Source organism: Nycticebus coucang, chromosome 12 (genome assembly GCF_027406575.1).
Source record: "Nycticebus coucang isolate mNycCou1 chromosome 12, mNycCou1.pri, whole genome shotgun sequence".
Lineage (NCBI taxonomy): Eukaryota > Metazoa > Chordata > Mammalia > Primates > Lorisidae > Nycticebus > Nycticebus coucang.
In genome coordinates, this window is record NC_069791.1 from 76,862,507 (window position 1) to 76,882,501 (window position 19,995).

At 45.6% G+C, this 19,995-nt stretch overlaps 1 long non-coding RNA gene across 1 annotated transcript; it reads right to left on the minus strand.

Annotated features, from left to right (window-relative positions):
• Positions 1–7,850: 7,850 nt before the first annotated feature.
• Positions 7,851–16,802, minus strand: LOC128561120 (uncharacterized). Its single transcript, XR_008373206.1, has 3 exons — positions 16,716–16,802; positions 15,198–15,319; positions 7,851–7,903 (listed from the first exon to the last, which is right to left on the minus strand). It is a non-coding gene; the product is annotated as an uncharacterized LOC128561120 (long non-coding RNA).
• Between the last annotated feature and the right edge of the window lie 3,193 nt (positions 16,803–19,995).

Consider the following 19,995-nt stretch of genomic DNA (forward strand, 5'->3'; position numbering starts at 1 on the left):
TAAAAATCCTCAAAGAAAGCATAGGAAAAACACTGGAAGATATTGGCCTGGGGGAAGACTTCATGAAGAAGACTGCCATGGCAATGGCAACAACAACAAAAATAAACAAATGGGACTTCATTAAACTGAAAAGCTTCTGTACAGCTAAGGTGACGATAACCAAAGCAAAGAGACAACCCACACAATGGGAAAGGATATTTGCATATTTTCAATCAGACAAAAGCTTGATAACCAGGATCTATAGAGAACTCAAATTAATCCTCATGAAAAAAGCCAACAATCCCTTATATCAATGGGCAAGAGACATGAATAGAACTTTCTCTAAAGACGACAGACGAATGGCTAACAAACACATGAAAAAATGTTCATCATCTCTATATATTAGAGAAATGCAAATCAAAACATCCCTGAGATATCATCTAACCCCAGAGAGAATGGCCCACATCACAAAATCTCAAAACTGCAGATGCTGGCGTGGATGTGGAGAGAAGGGAACACTTTTACACTGCTGGTGGGACTGCAAACTAGTACAACCTTTCTGGAAGGAAGTATGGAGAAACCTCAAAGCACTCAACCTAGACCTCCCATTCGATCCTGCAATCCCATTACTGGGCATCTACCCAGAAGGAAAAAAATCCTTTTATCATAAGGACACTTGTACTAGACTGTTTATTGCAGCTCAATTTACAATCGCCAAAATGTGGAAAGAGCCTAAATGCCCACCAACCCAGGAATGGATTAACAAGCTGTGGTATATGTATACCATGGAATACTATTCAGCCATTAAAAAAAATGGAGACTTTACATCCTTCGTATTAACCTGGATGGAAGTGGAAGACATTATTCTTAGTAAAGCATCACAAGAATGGAGAAGCATGAATCCTATGTACTCAATCTTGATATGAGGACAATTAATGACAATTAAGGTTATGGGGGGGGGAAGCAGAAAGAGAGAGGGAGGGAGTGGGGTGGGGCCTTAGTGTGTGTCACACTTTATGGGGGCAGGACATGATTGCAAGAGGGACTTTACCTAGCAATTGCAATCAGTGTAACTGGCTTATTGTACCCTCAATGAATCCCCAACAATAAAAAAAAAAAAAAAAAAAAAAAAAAAAAAAAAAAAAATCCTGTGCACAACCTTGATCCTTTACGATCCTCCCATGGATATGATGATAGGTTGCCATCATTTCTTTTCTACATGTCAGTTGATACTCAATAAAGGTTAACCTAACCCAAGATCATGGGGGCTGCAAATGGCAGAGTCACCCTTTAAGCTAAGAATTTGCCATCAGCGACCAAATCTCACGATGACTCTCTAAGTGCCTACATTTTTTCAACTTTCATATCCTTTCATTTCATTCATCATGACATTGCTGATAGATTTTAACAGTTTAGTAGTTAACTCTTGTGCTATAAATTTCCATTTGTCATACCCCAAACTCAATACTTTAGAAGGCTCCCCTTTTGGTTTTTAAATAAAAATTGATGATACTCGGTGCAGGAGTACAGGAACAGCAAACTCTCTCTGGGGTACCATCTACCTGGAGGCAAAGAAATAATCAGGAGCACTCGGGGTGCAGGGCTTCCCTGCTCTAATCTTTCCCTGTAGAAAGATACTGACCCCGCATCATGGGGCCCAGCCTCCCCCACCCCTAGGGGTCGGGTCTCAGACTTGGTTCAGCAGCCAGAGGGTGAAAGAAAGGAGTGCAGCTGGAGCCACCAAGCAGGGAGAGCAGCTCCCCACCACTCACCGTGAGCGTCTGTGAGCATCTAGGAAAGGACACAAACAGGTTTTTATGAGGGCTGTAAGCCAACGGACAAAGGCAAGCTCTCTCAGCCTGGAAATGTCCCTGCTCTGAACCAGTTGCCTTGCCAACAGGCCACATGTTTCCACTCTGCAGAATCCAATTTCTAAGCAATGTCACAGTGACAGGTCCAGAAACATGCTACACACTCCCAAGGTACCTTTGAACACCTGCTGAATCCCTGAGAACAATGTGGGTCTCTGGATGCATTTAGCAACATGGAACACGTGCAAGGCAAATGCATGTCGGGCCAGTTTAGGTAGCAGCCCCTACCCGCAAGCGTCTTGCAAGCTAAAGAGAACACAAGGCTAGGCCACGTTCTTTATCACCAGCATCATCATTCTCAGAATCACCACAAACATTTGCATGGAGCTCATGCCTTAAATATACTAAGTCACTTAATCCTCACAATAATCCTCCGAGGTAGGTACTATTAATATCCCATTTCAAAGGAGGGAAAAGAGACATAGAAAAGGGAAGAAATTCCCCGAGGTCACACAGCTAGAGAAAGTTGATGCCAGGGTTTGATCCTACATGGTCTGCACCAGAGTCCACCCTCCTAAATAAATACTCTGCTATATTTTCTAATCTTCCTTAAATGTGAAAGCTGAGAGACTGCTCCAGCTCTCCTTCCTGTATAACAAGCCACCTCCAACCTTCGTAAAATACAACACCCATTTTATTCTGCTTATGAACACACTGGGTGAGGAACTTGGGCAGGATTCTGTGGGGACAACTTGTCTGTGCTCCACGACGTCTATCTAGGACATCAGCTAACAAGGCTCAAAGGCAGCGAGTGACCCAACAAGTGGCATCCTCACTCACAGGTCACTCACTACATGCAGCCTCTCCACGTGACCTGGGCCTCTTAGCACACTGGCTGGGTTCCAAAACCAAGTGTCCCAAGAGGAAGGAAGTACAAGCTGTCAGTTTCTTAAAACTGAGACCCAGAAACAGGCATAAGTATCATTACTGCCATTTTCTACTGGCCCAGCAGTCACAGCATCCAGGTTCAAAAAAGGGTGACAAAAGCCCTACCGCTCAAAGAATTTGGGGGGCTATTTTTTAAGCAATGAGATCATTTAGTCCAACCCTTTTAAATTCTAGCTGAACAACTGAAGCTCAGAGAAGTTAAGCAATGTGTCCACCATCACACAAGTGACTAACGTGCTAGTGGTGGGAGGGAACACAGGTGCCCTGGTGCCCTGGTGCCCTGATAGTCTATGCCACTACTTCTCTGGGGGCTGTACATTGGGAACTTTAAAAAGTACTAAAGCCTGGGTCCTACCTGCAGAGATTTTGACTTGTTTTGATGTGGCCCAGGCACAGGGGACCTTTAACAGCTTCCCAGTGTAATGTGCAGTGGTGTAAGAACCATGCTCTCTGCAATACCTCAAGTTGGTTCCATATAGGTGAAATCCACCACAGTTTCAGAGCCCAATCATTGCAGTGGTCCTAGCCTGCCAAGGAAGCAGCCATACTTAGAACGGAATTCTGACACCTCACCTGGTTTACAGACTTCACTCCAAACCATTTTTCTCCGTATCCTTTATTGATACACTTCTGATCTCTCCCATTCCTGCCCTCCCCACCTTCCATGTGCCCCTCAGAAACAACCCCTCCTTTAACACTCAACTCCTTGTCTAGGAGTCATGGTCACCTCTTAGCCACCCTCTGCCAACCTGAAGAAACTCAGTTCTGCCTTTGGGGCTCCTTATAGGTGGGTGCCCGAAGGCCAGGTTCTCCTGAGCAATCTGCCTCAGCCTCCCTGAATAACTACTAGCTCCAGTCATAACATCACTCTCTAGCTCCAAATATGTCTTCCTTCCTGTTACTGGGCCAAAAAGCACTAGGGCAGACTTGCTCTCTAAATCATGCTTTAAAATGTTGATCCTACCAGAGATGTTGGCGTGGATGTGGAGAAAAGGGCACATTTCTACACTGCTGTTGGGAATGCACACTAATTCGTTCCTTTTGGAAGGATGTTTGGAGAATACTTAGAGATCTAAAAATAGACCTGCCATTTGATCCTATAATTCCTTTACTAGGTATATACCTAGAAGACCAAAAATCACAATATAACAAAGACATCTGTACCAGAATGTTTATTGCAGCCCAATTCATAATTGGAAGAAGCCCAAGTGCCCATCGACCCATAAATAGATTAACAAATTGTGGCACGTGTATACCATGAAATATTATGCGGCCTTAAAGAAAGATGGAGACTTTACCTCTTTCATATTTACATGGATGGAGCTGGAATATATTCTTCTTAGTAAAGTATCTCAAGAATGGAAGAAAAAGTATCCAATGCCCTACTATGAAGCTAATTTATAGCTTTCATATGAAGGCTATAACCCAACTATAGCACAAGAATATGGAGAAAGGTCCAAAGAAGGGGAGGGGAGGGGGGAGGGGGTGGAGGGAGGGTAATTGGTAGGGTCATACCTATGGTGCATTTTAGAATGGGTATAGGTGAAACTTACTAAATGCAGAATACAAATGTCAGCATACAATAACTAAGAAAATGCCATGAAGGCCATGTTAAACAGTTTGATGAAAATATTTCAGATTGTATATGAAACCAGCACATTGTACCCCTTGATTGCACTGATGTACACAGCTATGATTTAATAAAAATAAAATTAAAATTAAAAAATAAATAAATACAAAATGTTGATCCTGTGAAATCCTGGGTCAATTTAGTGGGGAGGAGGGTCTATCAACATGATTATTTCACTGAAATAATTGTCTGCTTGCATCATATGTCATGTGTCATAACAAACTGGCCAAAAGCATTGGCTTAAACAAATATTTTTAGTGTTTCTCCTTAGATTAAAATTCTCATGAAGGCTTAATTTTAAAAAATGTACAAGTAGATAAGCTTTCTGATATTCCCATTCTAACAGATTTGCTGATTTATATTAGGTTAGGAGAAGATCTGAAGATCTTTATAGTTTTATCCTGGGTACATATCTCTTGAGAATAATTTTATAAAATATATTTGTTCTTCACTTTATATAAAATGAAGTATTTCTAAACTTCCTAGGCAATTATTATAAATGTTCCAATGAAGTAGTATTTAAAGGAACTCTTTATTAAGGTTCATTTCACCAGTCTGTCTACTTTTGTACGTGTTTGAAAAATTTTATAAGATTAAGAAGAAAGGGAAAGAAAAAAGAAAAGGAGGGAGGAAAAGAGGATGGTCAACCTCAGGGGATTCCATGACATTATAAAAATTCATTATACAGTAGAACCTCTGCAAGTGACCACCCAAGGGACTGTAACAAACCAGTCAACATATGAAGTGGTCAACACAAGAAACGAGGCCTACTATACTGATAGGTATATGTAGTACGTGTCCAATCTATGAAAGTTAGGTCAAGGTAAGGACGTGGTCAATGTAAGGAGGTGGCCAAATATGGAGGCTTTACTGTATAAGGAAATGTAAATAATACTCCCGCCCCTAAAACATGCATTTGTTATTTGTGTGTATATGTGTTTTTATTTCTAATTCTCTAGAATGGGGGCTCTTAAAATTTAAGATAATCCTTCTCAGAAAGCATTTTTCTCTATCAGTCTTCACGTCTCTCCCTCTCCCTGTATAGGAGCAAGTGAGAAGCTCACACCCACCTTGGTTTACAAAAGTCCCATCTACTTTATAAACATGTATGTACTTTAAGACTTAGTCACTCTTTGGGTAGACCCAGCTGTATTCCATGCAGGCTGTGAAGACTTTACCTTTGTTTTCCTCTCTCAAGTCCTATTTCCTTGGCCCATGATACAATCAGTGCTTCTTCAGTGCCCCACTGCCAAACTAAATTCTGAGAGACACTGTTTGCAGCTCAAAGTGCTTCCGAGGCACTCACCTGCGCAGATTCTGTGGGATCAGATGGACTAGGTCACTATTAATCAGCAGTGTGCACATAATCATAGTATTAATGGAAAACTTAATTTCAACAAGACCAACTGTCCAATGATGCACTTCTATAAATAAAACCGTGGTCCTGTACAGTATTCAGAGCAGCCACACACACATCCTCTATGTTGATCTCAAAGAGCCATAACAAGTTTAATAATTAAGAGTTTAGATTCCAGAATGAGACAGACTTGGATCAGAATCCCAATTTCATCACTTTCTTACTGTGTAACCTTGGAGATCCCTCTAATCCTCTATTTTCTCATGTGTAAAATGGAAATAATAACAGTACCTATCTCATGAGGGTATTACAAGTGTCAAAAGAGATAATGTATACAAAGCATGGTGCTCAGCAAAGAAGCCGGGTCCAAGGACTGTGAGGCCCTATTATCACAGAGCTTATTGATGATACTGCTGCAATTACGATCAATAGTTCTCAAAAACAGCTCGTAAATAGATTTCACTTCACGTATCTGCCATAACCCTGTGAGGCAGGAATAGTTATTATTCTCAATTAAGGAAATCAGTTCAGAAAGGTCACTTGACTTGTCCAAGATCACACAGCCTTGGGGTAGAAGCAGCAGAAATGGAAGCACAGGTGCATAAGCCCAGGACTGTGTCCTCCTTCTCTTCTCCCTTATACCACTGTGTACCGGGGGTTTCCCGGCCTATGATTAGACGCTCTCTATGAAGGGAACTCACCACTCACTGATGCACACTAACAATTCACCTCCCAGCAGCTCCATTGGCAGGAAGCACATTTACCCTTTATTGAGCTGGGCTCTGTCTCCATGTAAGGTGCATCCGTCAGTCTGACTCTGCCCTGTGGGGGCCACTAGGAACAAATCTGCTCTCTCTTTCACATAACAGCCCTTGAATTTTTAAAGATCTAATCGTGTAACCCCTGCCAAGTCTTCCCCTCTCCAGGCCCCAAATCCCTAGGTTCTTTAGCCATTCCTCTTCCAGAACATGATTGTGAATCCCCTTCCCACCTAGGCCTCCTTCTCCGCCTCAGGGCTTGACAAGAGGCATATACTATTGATGACCAGAGAAGCTTTCATCCTGCCCCCAGAGGCTTGTAAGACATTTATGCTTTCTCAGGATGACACATACTCCAGGAGTACTAAGAATTGCTGTCAATCTCACTGGCATCGTGAAGGACTCTGGCATTTTACCATATAATCATTTTTTTTCCTCCCAGGGGGCTGCCTGCTTGAGAAAACTGTCATATTCTCCAGCCAAGGGAAGCCAAAGTGTTCTGAAGTAGATAAGCATAACTCTGCCATGTGGCTCCTTCCTAACACTTTTCTGATGCATCAGCTTGCTGCAAAGAAGCGAAAATAACCTGCAGTCAGAGACACTGGCCTCACCCCCAGCTGCTTTGCCCAAGCCTCACTAGCGTTAGAGAGGAAGAGAGTATCTTTGACAGGATAGGACAGTTTATGCTGACACCCACCCCCCCACCCCAAAATTAAAACCTCGGTGACTTAACAACAAAAATTGATTTCTTATTTATGTAAAGGTCACTGTCGATCTGGCAACTCCAAGAAACTAGGGTTTCTTTCTCCTCCTTATATTAGGCTGCTGGGTGTGAGCAGCTGATGGCACAGCAAGCCTGGGAACCAGGCTCAAGGTGCTGCAAATGGAGAGGCCTAAGGGATTCTGGAAGGACTGGCACCAGTGCTTGCTTCCTGGTTCTGGAATGACCCAGGAGGGTGCTCCTCTTCCTCAGCCACCATAAGCAACATGAAGGACGTGCACGTGCAGGAACTCGGTGGTTCCAAATACAGGAGAACCTCTGTAAGCTGACCACCCAAGGGACTGCAACAAAGTGTTTGAGGGCAGTTCATGTTCAAGTGCTGACTCATGGATCCAGGCAACTACACACCCAGAAGACATGGCTTCCAGGTCACTGTGTGGCAAGGGAAGAGCCAGCTCTTCATTGCTTCAAACTTGAACATAAATCACTTTTGCTTATAACCTGTTGGCCGGAACTAGTCACGGGGCCCCACCTAAGTACAAGGAGGCTGGGAAATGTGGGTGAGCACACAGATACTCAAGAAGCAGTAAATAGTATGTTGTAGAGATGGCACTATTTGTAGCTCAAAGTGCTTATGAGGCACTCATCTGTGCAGATTCTGTGGGATCAGATGGACTAGGTCACAATCGATGCTTGCTCCTATACAGGGAGAGGGAGAGAGAAATGAAGACTGATAGAGAAAAATGCTTTTTAAGAATGATTAGCTTAGAGTTTTAGAACCCCATTCTAGAGCAATTAGAAATATAAACACATATACACACAAATAACAAAAGCATGATTGTGCCCTGCATAATCTCAGTAGCCTTTGACCCTGCACCCATCCCCACAAATATAGGAGAATCACAATGTCACCAAGCTCCTTGCAGCCCTCAGATGGCTCACAGAACCTGAGAACCAGGGTGTTTGGTGGCTTCTGCCACATCTCCGTCTGAACCCCCAATGGTGGTCTTAGTAGGCAGCTGCAAACAACTCCCTCCCATCTCACCCTGCCGCCGTTATCTCACTGAGGCCCTCACCACTTCTTTTCTGAAAAGTATACATAGCGTTTTTAGCTGGTCTCCATCCCTCTCGCTGCCACACCGCTATCCATTACCTTCTAAAAATCTAACCCAAACACATCCTTCCTCTGTTTCAAATCCTACTACAACCACAGTTTCAACAGGATACATCCAATTTGCTTGGATTTGTGTGAAAACACTTTCATAATCTGGTCCCAAAGAGCTTTCGAGTCTCATCACCCAATACCACACTGCTATGTTCCCTGTGGTCAGGCCGCCCCAAACTCATGCTCACTTCTTCCAGTGCCATAACACTGCCCAGGCCTCTTTCCAACCTAAACAGCTGGAGACCCTTCTAAGGGACTCTACGGACCCTCCTATACCCCGTTGAAGTGTCCTGTCCTCTTGATGACAGCCCCACACTCCCCAAAAAAGCTAGCTGTCCCTTGCTTTAGGTTCCAAACACCTGCCTCAATTGTACTTTGCTGGTAGAGTATCCTTCTCTTTCACTCATTGTGTTTCTCACTGACAATGGCCATGACCTGTTCATCTCTACATTTGCAGTGGATAGAATTATTCCTGGCCCAATATTTAAGTGTCAATAAATGTTGAATAATCCATGTTACAATTTCTTCATCTCAGCTTATGCCACTAAGAAAGAAGCCATCCCTGCATAGACTACTAGGTTTTTATTCCAAAAGAAACAGGAAATGGAGAAAACAATGACACCACTCACAGCTTGAGCTGAGGGGTTTGAACAGAGAACATTAAACTCCCCCCAGTTTTCCCAACATCCTGAAGACCAGAGCCCCAGGAAGATGACTGTGACTTTCTGGATCATTCTAATGTGGCTTCTCTACCTTGTTCAGAAAATCCTATGAGGATAGGCTGATAATAAATAGCTGTTTGATTAGCTCTGTATTGAGCTATTTCAACATGTTCCTTCTCCCGAGTAGAGAGATGGCACATCCCAGAATAAAAAGCATATATGAAAGCTCTGGTTATTCAGAGGAGAAAGGAGGGGAAAAAAGACTTAAAAACTCTCCAAAAAGCCTTCAGCACTGTAACTAAATGCTAATGTTTAAAGATATCCCAATATTTCAGGAAGCCATTGGTAGTGCCACACTAAAGCTCGTTCTAGTTCTAAAGAGAAATATTTGACTTGGAGGAACAGACCCCATGCTGGCTCCAAGATAAACTTTCCTAGCTCTCTCAGGCCAATTTTAATGCTAAGAGCAGCTCCGTCTGAGTAAAAGTTCATTTTTGAGAGCCAAGCTGTGAATTATGCTACAGGCTGAGCTGAGCAGTTGGTCTTTTGCTGATGAAGGCAGAAGCCTGAATATGATACAGAAGTGGAGGGGGAGCCAGGGACGTCCGAGGGGGATTATCACAGAAGGTCAGACTAATTAAATCGAGAGAAGTCACCAGAGAGCCCAAGCTCCCACACACACCATCTTCAAATGCTCTGACACATGCAGAGGTTGATAAGAAAAAGAAGGTTGAATTGCCACTTTCATCTGCCTGGAAGGACAACAGTCAACCAAATAAAACTTTTTAGTATTGGTTTAAACCCAGTTGGGGAGGTAAGAATGGAAACTGCTGCCAACTCCTAATTATGCAGTTGAATCAGAGACAGGGAAAGTGAGGAGAGGCGAAGTCCAGTTGTCTCTCTGGTTAGGCACTTGCAGCATGGTCTTTGCACACCTACTATGTGCCAGGCATAGCTGAGTGCAACAGATAAAACAAACAAGAGACATTCCCAGCCACCAAGGAACTCATAATTGAGAAACATTTATGTAATATTAATTATACAATATGATTGATGCTCTAATAGAGTTATCTAAAAATTGTAAGGAGCATTTGGGGGATGAAGGTGGGGGGACCTCTAACAGAGGCAGTTATCAGTCCCCTCACCTGTCAGGGCTGGCTTCAAAACTGAGGCAACACATGGACAAGTCCCCAATAGTAAGAATTCTCAGCTGGGCACACTAGCTCATGTCTGTAATCCTAACACTCTGGGAGGCAGAGGCAGGAGGATGGCTTGAGCTTAGGAGTTCAAGACCAGCCTGAGCAAGATCAAGACCTGGTCTCCACTAAAACTAGAAAAATTACCTGGGCATGGTGGGGAGCACCTGTAGTCCCAGCCCCTTGGGAGGCGGAGGCAGGAGGATCACTTGGGCCCAGGAATTGGAGACTGCAGTGAACTGTAATGACACATACTGTTAGTTTTGAGGCTCCGTGAGGGGTTTGGGCCATAGGCACTGGGCTGAGGATCTAGGGCTTAGAGAACACTGGAAATACTGCTGAGAGTAGCATGTGAAATAACAGAGCCCTGAACACCAGCACACAAGGGTGAGAGCAGAATCAGAAACCGAGAGGATGGTGTGAAGTTCATGGCAGCCCAGAAGGGCTGGAGCAGAAGGATCAGAATGAGAAGGTACACTAAGAAAGAACAAGAGGGTCTGGAAAGGAGGCGAGGAGGTGCAGACTCAGGAGTGCCCCCAGGGGCCTGAGTCACAGCCACAGGGATGTCTAAACTGAACACCCAAAATTTGGATCTCACAGCCCACAGTTTCCTAAAAAGATATTTAGGGCTCAAGTAAGATTGCCAACTTACTCCTTTGCCAAAGCAAGAACTTAAGAAAAAAACTAGCATCGTTTTATGAAATAATGGATATCTGGACCCCCAAAATACAGAAAGAACAAATTCTCAGATTAAAGGACATTTATTTAACTTGACTATACAGCTTCCTGAAAATTATACAAAACATACTACATTAGCCATTATTTTACTCACCGTACCCTAGACTGCTGGACTACTCCAGAAGCTCTAAGCCAGGCTGGATATACAGGAGAACCTCCACAGATGACCACCTCCCTACACTGACACCTCCTTAACTTGACCTAATTTTCATAGACCGGACATGCACCACATGTACGTATCAGTACAGTAGGCCTAGTTCCTTATGTTGACCACCTCCATATGTTGACCAGTTTGTCATAGCCCCTTGGGCGGTCAACTTACAGAGGTTCTACTGTATTTGGAACCACTGAGTTTCTGCATGTGCACATCCTTCATGATGCTTATGGTGACAGAGGAAGACCACCCTCCCAGGTCATTCCACAACCAGGAGGCAAGCGCTAGTGCCAGTCCTTCTGGAATCCCATAGGCCTCTTCCATTTGCAGCACCTTGAGCCTGGTTTGCAGGTTTACTGTGCCATCAGCTGCTCACACCCAGCAGCCTAATATAAGGAGGAAGAAAGCTTTGCTTCGTGTAGGACCATCTTTGCTCCTCTGTCCCACACCTGTTGGAGGTCTCATGAATAGACATTTGTTGGCTTGATCTATGCAGATGGGTATAGCAAATTCATAAAACATGAGCTCAAGACTCAAAAACCTCCTATAACCTTGGATCTGTGCTGTGCGAGGGCTTGAGTTTCAAACCTGGGTGGATGTTTGACATCTCCCCTAGGCACAGGGAGGAGGAAGAAAAATGGCATCCCAGGGCACACGAACATGTTGACAGGTCGTAGGCCTGTAGTCCTTAGTAAATTATGGAATCCTAAAATGTCAGTTATGAAAGAGCCCTTTAGATCACCTAGTCCAAGGCTCACAGAGAGGTGTCATCTCACACATCTACACCTGCTGAGCAGGAGCGGCTGCCTGGGGTGCTGGGGAGACATGAGGCTGGGCCTGGGCTTGAAAAGAGAAAAATGCAGGGATGGAGTTTGTCATATCTGCCACAGATTCTGGAAGAAGAAAGGCAGCACCCATCAGGACCCGGGCAAGCTCCCTTGTTACAATTAGGGAAATCAGGACAGCAGGTGACTCCCCCACCCCACCCAACTCATCAGGAAGAGACTGCAGACCCACCCCCAGTGCCACCTACTGTCCATCTTCCCCTTTATCTGGATGGATTTTACTCTCCTCTGGACTCCTGTTGTCTCATCAGTTAGTTACCCGCCCAAATCCTGTTTGACCTCTTCTAGCAATTCTCCCTTTCTTTCCTCCCAGGCCTTTCTTTCTCCTTCTCTAACAGACTTAAAATGCAGAGTCTACAGTGTTTCACCTGCTCTCTGAGGCCTTCACAGGCAGTTCTGTTTCAGGGACATCAAGCCTCCCCCACTGGAGCCACTCTGGTTAGCAGCAGGCTTTTTAAGTGACACATTCATCTCTTTAACATAGGCCTGTGCCTTTACCCAGACTGGTACATTCTAGTTTTACTGCTATCTCTTTACCTTTTATGACACCTCACTTGACCTATTGGCATGTGAGTTGTAAGTATTCCTATACACTAATTCCCCCTTATCTGCAGGGACACGTTCCCAGACCCCCTGTGGATGACCAAAACCATGGAGAGTATGGAATTCTATACTCTGCTTTCTCCCATACATCTGTACCTATGATAAAGTTTAATTTATAAATGAGGCACAGTAAGAGATTAACAATAATAACAAAATAGAACAAGTATAACAATACTCAGAATGGCATCCAATTTAAACTTAACAATTGTTTATTTCTGGAGTTTTCCATATAATATTTCTTTTTTTTTTTTTTTGCCGGGTCCGGGTTTGAACCCACCACCTCCAGTACATGGAGCCAGTGCCCTACTCCTGTGAGCCACAGGCACTGCCCTCCATATAATATTTCAGACCACAAATGACTGCAGGTAACTGAAACCACAGAAAGCAAAACCCCAGATAAGAGGGAACTACTGTATTTATTACCAATAAAGTCCTTTAGCGAAGCAGCTAGGTTTGGGTATACAGGGTGCTTACATCAAGTACAAAATAAATATTTGTGAAGTGAGAAAATGAGAGGATGTAATTTAGTCTCATGTTACCCTTTAGTACTCTGGGGCTTCAAACACAAAGTGCAATTTTTTGTTAAATGCATTCCACCACCTCTCTGCTATAAAACAGAACCGCCACCCACACTGTTGAAGTTTGCACACCGTTTTTCTAGGCCATCCCCATGTCTGCCTCACAATCTTTCCCCTTGCTTGGTGCAAATTTTATTTTAGAAGAACTCTTGGATCAAGTGAAATCTTTCACCAAAGCAGGGAAGAGCTGAAGAGCCAAGAGGCTCCAGGGAAGTGAGGGTGTCCTTAAACTCCGCCTTACTCCTTTCAGCAGCCCCCCACCCAACCCCACTGTGCCCCCAAATCCCTGAAGTACACAGATCTCTCTTGGTTTTCTCTCCATCATCTTTTTCTCCACCTCAACCCACACTCAGCTGCCAGCCCAATATTAGCATGCGCTAATTCTAACACCCCTTTCAACCTGTCACTCCTTGGTGCCATCAAGTCCAAATCCTGTCTGCTGGCTCCAAGACACAGAGGAATGGTGTCATGCATCCACCCAGTGGCCCATTTCTCCCCTCTGGCCATGTCCTGGGCACACCCCCCTCCTGCTGTGCTCCCTGGACCCGGGATGGCCACCCACAATTCCCTCCTCACTCCTCACATGCTCTCCTTCAAACCTCCGTCCCCTGCTTCTCCACCTCCGCATTCCATTTCCTGCCACCACCCTCCACACATGCCCCAGCTCAGAGTCACTCTAAATCCTCACTTTGCACAGCCAGTGAGTCACCAGTTCTGGAGTTTGACCTCCTACCTCTCTCACCTCCTGATGGGTCTCCCCACCTGGCCAACACACCTTGTGGGGAGCTGCTGGGTGGACCATCTACAACGCCGCCCCTACCAAGTCCCCCCACCTCCCTTGTGGAAAACCTTTCCACAGCCTCCACTGGCTGTGCCCTAAGGTCCACACTCCTCAGCTGGGCTAAAAGGCTGTCGGTGCCCTGGCCCCCACCCACCTTTCCAACTTTATCTCCTACCGCTCCCCTAGGCTCAGCCAGCTATTCTGCCAGCCCATACCACCATCTCACCCCCAAGGGTCATTTCTCTGTCACCTGAAGCAGGCTGACATTCCACACATGCAGGGGGACACAGAATCAGTGGTTCAGCAGCTACTGGCCCAAAGCCTCCTACTGCCCCAGCACCTTCACACACACCCCCCACCTCCAGAAATTATAGGATAATTTATAGGCACAGCCCAGCAAGTGGACAAGTTATTAAATACCCTAGTTCTTGCCCCTGCCCAGCTCTGTCCCCCACCAAGGACTGTCCCACCCTGCTGGACAGCTCTGTCCCCCACCCCAGGGAGAGGCAGGGATTTCTCCAGCCTCACTCAGTCACTCTCTTCTTTGTGTCCCCATAGAACTTCCTTGATGCTTCTCTTATACACCTTGGCCTGATATATTATGATGTCTTACTTCTCTCTGTCCCCAACACTACTCCACAAGAGCTGCTTGGGCACCGGAGGCACAGCCCATTCACATACCAGAGGCTCAGTAAGTGCCTGGTGAGCTAGACCTTCTTAGCAACTTGGAGCAGTTCTACTTCTCCCTTGAAGCTGTCCTGAGTCCTCTCACAGCCACAGTCCTAGCCTCCTGCACATCCAGCACCTCCACAGGCTGACTCTACCCACAGCCAGACAAGGAATAGGTACCCAATAGAACTAGTTCTAAGGCTAATAGCACGTGTCTCCTCCCCACAACAGGAGGCCTTAACAGCCCCTCTTAGCTGGAATAAAGGGATCCAGCTGGGGCTAAGTAAACCGGGAAATAGCAGCCAAAATCAGCTAAGCACACTCATCCATGCTGCTGGCAAGAACCACTCTGCCTTGGAAAGGAGGAGCACTTCCCTAGTCCCCAGCCCCCACCCCTAGAAGCTCCTCTTCCTGCCCCGAGATCCCAAATAAGGCGGCCCAAAGCCCAGGCTCGAGAAAGATAAAGGAGGGGATCAATCCACGCTTGCTGGGTTTCAGCTGTGTGGTGCTGTGTGTTTTTTAAAGGCGAGAGAAAACAGAATCAAAAGAATGTCTTTTCCCTTTCAGTGACAAGTACAGCAAAATCACCCAGGCAGTCTTACCTTCTGCAGATTTCTCCTAACAGGCCTCAGAAGGCAGGAGGCAGTGGGGGGTGGTTCAACTGCCTCCCACTGAGACCAGGAACAGCTACATCTCTCTGTCACCAGTCTCCTTCCTGGGTACACTGGGGAGGGAGGGAACGAAGACGGATGGAAGGAGAAGGAAGGAAGGGAGAGGAAGGAAGGGAAGGAGGGAGGACACATTATCAGCAGCTACTACAGGCCAGCACTCTGCCAAGTGCTTTGCATGTGTCCTCTCCCTGAACCATAAAAACAGCCCTCCAAGCTTGGTGTCAGCCCTCCGAGCTTGGTGTCAGTCCTCCGAGGTTGGTGTCAGCCCTCCGAGCTTGGTGTCAGCCGTCTGAGGTTGGTGTCAGCCCTCCAAGGTTGGTGTCAGTCCTCCGAGGTTGGTGTCAGCCGTCAGCCCTCCGAGGTTAGTGTCAGCCCTCCAAGCTTGGTGTCAGCCCTCCGAGCTTGGTGTCAGCCCTCGGAGCATGGTGTCAGCCCTCTGAGCTTGGTGTCAGTCCTCCGAGGTTGGTGTCAGCCCTCCGAGCATGGTGTCAGCCCTCCAAGGTTGGTGTCAGTCCTCCGAGCTTGTTGTCAGTCCTCTGAGCTTGGTGTCAGTCCACCGAGGTTGGTGTCAGCCCTCCGAGCTTGGTGTCAGTCCTCTTTTCAACCAGAGGGAACTGAGACTTGGGAACATTCTTTGATTTGCCCAAGGGCAGAAGGCTAGCAAGTGGCAGAACTGATTATAAACCAAGATGTCTGATCACAATTCCAAAATGCTGTCTGGGGCACCTCCTCCCTACTCCCCTTCATGTGGGTTTCCCCAAATCTCTAGCAGGACCAAGCTATGCTTGACATCCTGTCACTCTCCCACTTTCTGCTTGGTGAAGCAAGTCCACACCCAGGTGACTTCTCGCCATGGGGGAATTTACTCCACACACCCTCACATGTATGTGCTTGACAAGGTCAGACAGAGCTTAAAATGAGTAGCGGATGAGGGTCAGCACTGTCTGCACGGGCCCAAGGCAGGTGGAGTGCTAGCACCATCCCTCATTTGTGCCTCTATTCAAAATGTCACCTGTGATAACCATGCCTTCCTTGACTCTCTATCTGGTGTTGTCCCATCCATCTTCCATCACTTTCTATCATGACACAAAGGGTCTCACTATATTTCCCAGGCTGGCCTTGAACTCCTGCCTTAAGCCAACCTCACCACTCAGCCTCCCAAGTAGCTGGGACTGCAAGCCACCACACCCAGTTATAATACACTTATTTTTTTCCTTAGCACTTTCTAGAGTCCAAAATTACTCTTACTCAGGTATTTCCTTGTCTAAGGCCTGTCTGTCCCACTAGAATGCAAAGTCCGGCTACACCTAGAGTGAAGCAGACTGTCCCAGGGTCCACAGAGTCAGACTAGAGCCCTGAGTGGGCTCATTTCACAGGCCAAGGCACACCTCCCCTGAACCCCTTTGCCACATCAACTTAACTGATCGGAGATGCATGTAAAGTATTTACCCGATGTGAAGCTGGATGTAAAGTCTCAATTCTGCCAGTGTCTACCTCTGAGAGATTCCTCCAGAAGCTGAAAGCAATGGCCTGGAAACCAAACAGCGACTGCAAAACAGACCCAGGTCCTCCCTAAGAAGCTGCCCATCAAGGGCTCTGGTAGCCCACCCTTCCTATCAGATGGAAGGAAGCACTCCTCCCATTTTCCAATGAACTCATTGTTTTTAGTCATAGGTTTATGCTCTTAGTTTAGAGCAGTGTTTGAAAGTGCAATTCCAGGAGTACTTGCCAAAAATGCAGATGCCAAAGTTCCAAGCTTTTGGTCCTATGAGCTTTTGATCCTGATTATTTTGTGCCTTAGAAATTGTTCCTTCTTTGCTGGACTCCTGCAGAAAGAGAGATCAGAGAAGTTGATCAGTCCCTGCTTTGTCGAGAGGAAGAGCCTCCCACAAGCAGGTCCCTTATTACTTTTGGACAAGTCATTGGCCTTGGTGACTTAGAGCTTGCTCATACAAATAAATTCTGGTTCAGCATCATTTGAAAAAAAAACCTGCACAGATTTTTTTGAGGAACTGGATAGTTAGTCACTCACTGCTACCAAGAAGACATTACCACACAGCAATAGCCTCCCACCTACCCTCATCCAGGCAACTCGCTTTTTCTGTGCATTTTCAATATTTCCTTCTCAAGCAGAGCTCCAAAATCCACATGTGTGCAGGGCTACACAGTTACACTCAGTGGAGAAATCATATCAGACCAACAGCCATTGCCCCTGTCACTTATCTCAGGGGGCCGCATAGAATGAATTCCTTGAAATACCATTCAGAAAGACCTCACCCAGCCCCTGTTCCTTTCCAAAAGCCAAAACCTCTGGTTTGGAGGAAAAGAATCCCCAGACAAGGTCTCTTCAGCTCTGCATACAACCCAAAGCCTGCCTTCTATTTCTGTTTCACATACTTATTTCTCTTCAAGTGGAGAAGCTGGACTTACAACCTCAGTACAGAACTATCCCAGCACTGTTATACTTGAGGTATCATGAAATTCACAACAGATCCTAGAGAATCCAGAAGCCATGATTGCCCCTACCAAAATCCCAAACCTAAGAGGAAGCAAATGACTAAACCCCCAATATACCCCAAAATTGATCGCTGGTGGTGAGATGTCATGGCCCAGACCAACAGCGTGGAAATTGCCCATCAAAAAGTATAGCTTGGATTCCCAAAAACTCACGTTCAGAAGAGACTGCTGGCTCTAGGCCTTCTCCCACCATGAAGTACCTCCTTTCCCCAGATGGCTCCCATGGTTCAGGATGTAATCCATTCACACAGTTGATCATTTTCACCAGGAATACAAATCCTGGCCTGGCCTTCCACCCTCAATCCCTCACCCTCACAATTTAATTCATCGAATTTGGTTATGGATGGCAAGTCTACTTTTAAGTTAATTTTGCATGAGTATACTACTTCATTTCCACTTCAAAGTGGAAAACTTCAAAGTGGAAAACAACTAGAGAACAACCTAGTTAGAGGAAACAGTGCCTGGGAGTGTTTCTTAAGCATTAGTCAATGTGACGGGGCTCACTCCTGTAGTCCCAATAGTTTGGGAGGCTGAGGTGGGTGGCTTGCTTAAGGCCAGGAATTTGAGACCAGCCTGAGCAAGAATGAGACCCCATCTCTACAAAAAAAGGAAAAGAAAGAAAAGAAAAATCATCCAGGGATGGTGGCAGGCACCTGTAAGTCTGAGCTACTCAAGAGGCTGAGGCAGGAGTATCCCTTGAGCCCAAAAGTTAGAGGGTGCAGTGAGCTAGGATGACACCACTGCACTCTAGCCTACATGACACATGAGATCTTGACTCGAGAAAAAAAAAAGTTAGTCATTTAGAGGTATCCCCATTTCTCATATAAAATACAGCCAACCCCCTTATCCAAGACCTCCCAGTGGGCGACTTAAACTGCAGGTGGTACCGGATGCTACAGATGCTATATTTTTTCCTTGACAGGAATGGGTAGGTTGTGAATATTCTGAACAAAGGGATAATTCACATCCCAGGTGGTACAGAGTGGAACCGTGTGAGATTTCATCATGCTGCTCAGAACAGCACATGATTTAAAACTTACCAATTGTTCATTTCTGAAATTTTCTGCTTAATATTTTTTGGACTGTGGTTGATCAGGGGTAACTGAAATTGAAGAAGGTGAAACCATGGATAAGGCAAGGCTGCTGTGTGCAAAATTAAGCACGTTATGCCCAGACAGTTCTTTTTTTTTTCCAGTCCCTGGTGGATTTGGGTGCCCAGAGAACCTCGCTGGATTTCGAACCTGCATTTCTTTCCCCAACCACGTGGGCTCTTTGCCAGCCACAGCAGCAGCCCACAGTGGGCATGTCTACTCCTCCGTTTCTGCCTTTCCTGACAACAACACTGGCCTCACATGCCCGCTTCCCAATAAAAAACGCCTTCTCAAATGCAACTTGACAACCCAATTCAGTTCAATGTACTGGCATTATATTTCCATTCAGCAAATTTATACCTCTCAATCTGCAATTAAGAAGGAAATATGGTCCATGTACCCCCCTATGTGTTTCAGCAGGAAGAAAAATGTTTATAGCTGACTTAAAAGGAAAACTCACAGCAAGCCAGAATCCAAAATTCAGATCACAGGTAAAGAGTTTGCCCTTCTTAAAGTGGTTTCCACTCTGGTCTTCTCACTGCTCTTCATGTCAGACCTTCCCAGCCATCTATCTACCTTGTATACCAAGAAGAAATTCAAGAGGCCAGAAATAATCAATTGGCCTGAATTAATTACAACTGTGGACCCTAACTTCAAGACACTACCTGTCTCGATGTGTCCTTAGCATCCTGCACTTATCAAGAGCCTCATCTCCACCAACAGCTCTTCTATTAATCAGGCATGGTGGCTCATGCCTATAATCCTAGCTGTGGGAGGATACAGCAGGTGGATTGCTTGAGTTCAGGTGTTCAAGACCAGCCTGAGCAAGAGCGAGACCCCATCTCTACTAAAAATAGAAAAACTAGCCAGGCATTATGGCAGACACCTATAGTCTGAGCTACTCAGGATGCTGAGGCAAGAGGATTGCTTGAACCCAGGAGTTTGAGGTTGTTGTGAGCTATGACAGTACAGCACTCTAGCCTGGGGCAAAGGAGTGAGACTGTCTCAAAAAAAAAAATAAATAGCTCTTCTGTTTATGGTTTTGTGAACTTTACTGCCAAAGGCTGTCACTATTGGCAGATGTGAACAAAAACAAGGTTGGCTGGTGTTTCTCTAAGCTA